Genomic DNA, 6,000 nt, shown 5'->3' with positions numbered 1-6,000 from the left:
AGGGTTAGGTTTAGGTCTAGGATGGTTTTCACTCCCATCCTAATCTATCTATCAGGTGCTCTCCTTAGAAAGTGAGTTTTGTCTGTGCCTTTTCTGGTGATTGTTTCAATTATTATTACTATTATTTTTGATGCATCATGATGCATTATTTTTAAAAACCCAAAACCCAAACCCATAAACTTTCCATCTTCCACCAGTTCAAAAAGTCATATTCTCTAACATTGATGTTGCTTTACCCCAATTTACATGAAACAAGAAAAATCCAATAATTATTTTCTCCATATTTGCGCATGTAAACTCTTGCAACACAGTCAAGCCTCCATGTACTTCAAATGCGTGACTGGTTTGAAAGAAACAATGCGATCTTATTGAACATGGCCTCACATATCTTTCATTCATGTCTAGACGTCGCTTTTTCACAAAGTCTGTAATGTCTCAGCCTGTCGTCATTTCTTTCCCAACGAGGCTAAACAATATTTCACTTTTTATCCATCCTTGACACATACCATCAGTTACCACCCACTTCCCAGTATGCTTTTGGAGGATGTTACCCAGTGCCATCAGGGAGCCCCAAAACTCTTTATCAGACAGAACTGGGGGTGCATGGGTATGGTAATTAGCATGAGAAAGCCACCCATCTTAGTGAGCTTATTTGACCTTTCACCCCTATGCTTTGTGCTTCTCACACAGAAGACTGGTGTGTATGTGAAATGCCCTACATCCATGTAGTATGGTGATGTGTTTGTCTGAAATATTAGAACCGCACTGGACATTAGTATGAAACAATAAGTTTTTAATAAAAGTGTTTGTGTGCATGTAGCAGTTTGATGTGATATAAGTCAACCTTACCCCCCATAAACATGTGCACACATGTACAAGGGGCAACACGCTCCCACACTCTTTCCCAGACAGTCTGGAGGACTCCATCTCATTTGCTTTTCTTCTGCTCCCCTCTCTGTCTGTGCCCCCTTTCACGTCTGCGCTTTAATTAAGGGTTCCAGCCCCCTAAAAGTGTCATTGTGGAGTGCAGCCAGTGTTCAGGCCCTCTGTTTTATGTGTGTTCCTGTCAGTCTTCCGCTTAATCCCAAGACCATATGTGATATATTAGAGACAGCATTAATGAGCGCTCTCAGAAGAGCACGGTGGCCTCCTGTATCTACAACATCATGCCACAGAGAAAGCCTTTCCCATCAAATCTCAAGTCACTGCATGACTCATATCTGTCTGAATCATGGATGGCATTTTGTGGGAACTGCTGAAAAAATCACATTAACTTTTGAATTTTGTCTCGCTAGTACATTACAATAAAGCGATAGTTCACGCAACAACAACAACAAAAAAAATTGTCAATGTCATTATTTACTCACTGCTCAGCCTTATGTGGTTCAGAAATTGTTTGACTTTATTTCACCTGTGGAGCATAAAGATAATTTGAGAAAAGTTTTTTTTTTTTTATGGTAACCAAAACTGTTTGGTTTCCAATCCCAGCATTCTTCAAAATGTCTTCAAAGGTTGTCTTCTGGAAGAGAAAGAAAGAAAGATACAGTTTTGGAACAACACAAGGGTGAGTGAGTGATTTATAGAATTGTCAATTTTGGGTGAACTATTCTTTTAAATACTTGTGTGTTTATTGGCAAATCTTAAGTGTCACTTAAAACCTTGATTCGGTCTATTATCTCCTGTTATGATTTTTGATTCCTTCTCAAACACCTGAAATTAAAGACCATTTTATTTTGATATTTGAAGTGGTATGCTGGACTTTCATTTTCCTATGTTGTATTAATCCTGGTTGAGTTTGATCAATCACTGTTTAACCAGCAGATTTAGGTTTAATTCAAATTCCTAAAGGATTATGGTTGTAGCTTCTCCTAGTGGTTGCAGTGAATTGCCAGTGTAAAATTGCTGGATAAGTAGGCAGTCATAGTGGTGTTGAGGAAAGGGTTTCAATAGATGCTGTTCAATGCTTTTATAGGCCATGGGTCTTTATATTATTGCAGGTGGTCAATGGACATAAAGTATTGAATATTGTTAATAAAAGTTACTGTGAAGTATTATCTATGGGGGCCTGCTTTGGTCTGGGTGGTGTCCCTGGTCCTTTAGAGATTGCAGACTATTGCTTTAGTGATAAATGCTGGGTTTGTGCATGATCTTGGTATTTTGTTCTAAACCAAGTGACCAGTGCCTAAAAATGTAATTCATATCATTTAATTTGAATGCTTTAAGTCAAGCCAAAGTCTGTAAAAAAATTAAAACCTCTTCCTGGCCCCACTTTTTTAAATGGTAGTGTACATTATTTTAGAACTATCTGTTTTTTAGGCCCACACAGAACACAAAACCCTCAGCCCCCTTGCATTGGTGGTTCTTTTCAATCAGCACAGTACAAGCACATTTACCTGCGGTCTGCTTCTGAAACACTCTATTCATTTAGGGCTTGTGGAATGAAATGATCAAATCTGGATTCATTGTTTAAATGTTTTTATTTGTCCAGAACCAGATGCATCATCTATACAGGTTATGTTTCTTCATTTATGACAGCATTGTATCAGTCAGTTAGAGATGGAACTTCACATTAAACATTTAAGAATGTATTCATACAATGTATGTTTTTGTAGGTGTCCAAGCAGTGACAAATGTATATTCCCATTGCTGCGAGTGTTTGTTTGTGCGTTGGCATATATTTGTGTTCTGTGCATGTGTGTGTGCTTGCAAGTGTTGTTCTCTGATGCAGACCTCTTTCCTCTCTGAGTCAGTGCCATCAGTTGCTACGGCAACCAGGAGGCAGCATGTAAGCTACCAAGAGACGAGCGATGGAGAGGGTGAGGTGGAGCATGGCACAAAGCCGACTCGCAGCAGCTGTGGAACAGCACTGGGACGCTGTACACGTTCTCTGGGTGTGGGTGAGAGACTGTACGAGTGTGTGTGTGTGTGGTCCTGTCTATCAGCACATAATACACCAAATCATATACTATAGGAAAAAAGTAATTTTTGGAAGAAAAAAAAAATCCTTCGTCTGCAATTAAGATTCCGTGTTGTATCTGTAAATAAATACTGGTATTTATCTGTGAATCTTTGTGAATCTGTGCAGCCAGCTTTCCATTGTTTCAAATTAACAGGCATCCTTCTGACAGTCTATCAGCAAGTGACAGCTGTTTTGACTCATTATAATGTAGGATGTGGTTCGTCTTTGTGTGTATGTTGTGCAGAATGTGCTGGAAATTCACCATTCGTGAAGTTATTACTAGCTGATTCATTAACAATGTAAATAATCACATAAATTACACTCTTAAATGTAAGGATTCCAAAAGGAGGTTTTCACACTGATGCCATAAAAGTTCATTTTTGGTTCCTAAAAGAACCTTCAATGAACGGTTCCAAAAAAGACCATATCTTCTTAGTTTGAAGAGTTTTTTTTTTTTTTTCGTTATAAATAATATTTTGTGCAATGGAAGCTTAAATGGATGTTAAAGGTTCTTCATGGAACCATTGATGCCAATGAAAAAGCTTTATTTTTGAGAGTGTAAGGTAGACAAAAGAGTTTTAGAGACCTGTTTCAGTAAAACCAAAGGATAGCAGAAAAATATTCCATCCTGACAGAGCAAAACATCTTTTCCTATATGGAATGTTTAGGTCAAAATTTCCAGACACTGGAGTCTAAATCTCTTTTTCACTTAATATTGAACAATATATTGTTTTGATTGTTATGTTATATTGTTTAGATTGTGTTAATGATGATGGATCTAGAGAAAAAGGAATAAGAAATACGAATAAAATCCTCTTTTAAACTATGTTGCAGTTGCTGAAACTCTTGAAGCCAATTTCCATCTCAGAGAGGAACATAAAAAAGATAATTGCAAAATATAAAGTTGCAAATAAAGTCACTATTTAATTTAATTTAATTTTATTAGCTTTGAGGTGGAAATGAGCTCTTGTGTAAACAGCCTATTAAACCTACCAAATGATAGTTGCAAAAACATTAACTCATTGCAGAGACTGTATTTGAGGGTATGCTGTGTGGGCTGGGAAAAGTGTGAATTTGTTTATGTGAATGTATATTTGTGTGTGTGTGTGTGTGTGTGTGTGTGTTAAACCTCATTTACATTGCCAGGCAGTGAGAATGGCCTTGAACTTGACCTCAGGTCTATTCTCTTGTTCCTCTCCTCCTTCTCACCCTTAAACTCTCATTGTTGCGTTGTCTGCATTGACTCCTCTCTCCGGTCCCTCGTCATTCACACCAACACGGCAGACTGGGGTGACCTCGTCCCTGCTGCACATGCCCACTGGGGCTGTTCGCTTTCCCATGAGGCAATTCCAGGGTTTGAATTCCTTTCCCAAATCCTCCATCTTGTATTTACTTGCTTTTGTTTTAGCAGATTGACTTCAGCAGCTTGAACGGGATTTGCAAACCAGGCAGACACCAGGTCAGACACAGCTCAGGACTGGAGTGGACCTGTCAAAGGCACAATGAAATGCTGATTCATGAGGATATAAGCGCTGCTTGATAAATGATATCCTAGTAATCATGAACTCTGTTTTCCCAGCTTTCATCACAATGACCAAATTGTTTAGTTACTACTAATACAATGTGTCTGATCTTTGGCTTGTGTGCACATTTGTTTTCATTTACAAATTACAGCCTTATTGAAACTTTACTTATAATAATTTGAAAGGCCTTTTTATGTTAATTGTAAAATAAAAATTAACGCAATGTCCTATTTGTCTTATTTTTTATATGCCACTAGTATTTGCAATCTTACAATTACAGTATGTGTTTACATCAGTATCTTAATTCACTGTATGTCATTTTCATGCAATAATGTTAATATTAAAATGTTAACGTGATGTAATGATGAATAAAACATTTTTGGATCCATTGTCATTGGCACCAGTAAATCGAGCAGTATTTTTTCTTTCAACAAATAACATCAATGTTGATTTACTCTGCAGTAAGCGGATGACAGGAATTGTTCGGCATTTGATTTACTAAGATGGAGATATGAGGACAGTCATCAGTGTGCGCTGGGAAAGCCTTCACAGACAGTATATGGAGGAAGACAAGAAGCCTATACTGAGATCCCTTCATCATTTTGGAGGCCACAGATGTATTCTTGCCAGTATTGTTCCACAATCCTCAGCACATGTGGTTCAGCAGTTGGTGGAGAAAATGATGTCAGTTAAAAGAGGTAAAAAATGAATATAAATCATTGTAATTTTATAATTAATTGTATGTTTAATAATATTGAATTTTGATAATATTCTACATCCCTAATCCTACCCAAACTTAACAAGTTTGAGGCAAAAAGGTTTGTTTTCAAAGTACCTTTTATTAATAACCATAACACAACATCGTAAAAAAAGCACATGTGTGAAAATACATATAGGAGAGAGTGTAAAAATGTCATATAATTAAATACCTTTATTAAATATTAATAACGTTGTCCTTAAAAATGTAATGTATGATAAGCGTATGAAGGCAGTTTGCTTACAAAGTCAGTCATTGACTGACTGGGCAGAATGGACGAAGCTTAAGGTAATCAGTGAAGGACACATCTTTCTTATTGTGACACACAGATTCTCTGTCATTCACTTACTGCCCCGGTTTATATTGAAATGCCAGCAGTTTTGTATAAGATGTTTTGGTAGGTGGATGTATAACTCTTTTCTGGTCTCCTTTGTTCTCTTTGGAGACCACAAAGACCACCATTTGCAGCATGCTGTCAAATTCACTTCTATAAGTGATGCTATTGAGCGTAGTCAATCCTTTTACTGAAATTACTTTGTGATATTTTGCACTCTTTGTAACTAAGAACCTTTTTGAAAAGTCAAAAATTACTGGTATGTGGCCACTGCTGTAGTAGCCCTATACACAGAGACTGAGTAAGCTACATTTCTGGTTGTTTAATTGACTAACATTCAGGCACAGACTTGGGTCTTGCCAAAGCATGTGTCAGATCGGCAGCATTACGGCCTACAGTACACTAATGCACCTTGTCTCCTGGCACA

This window comes from Carassius carassius, chromosome 15 (assembly GCF_963082965.1).
Source record: "Carassius carassius chromosome 15, fCarCar2.1, whole genome shotgun sequence".
NCBI classification, from domain to species: Eukaryota; Metazoa; Chordata; class Actinopteri; order Cypriniformes; family Cyprinidae; genus Carassius; species Carassius carassius.
The sequence above is the reverse complement of the archived record's forward strand: the minus strand, read 5'-3'. Positions refer to the sequence as shown.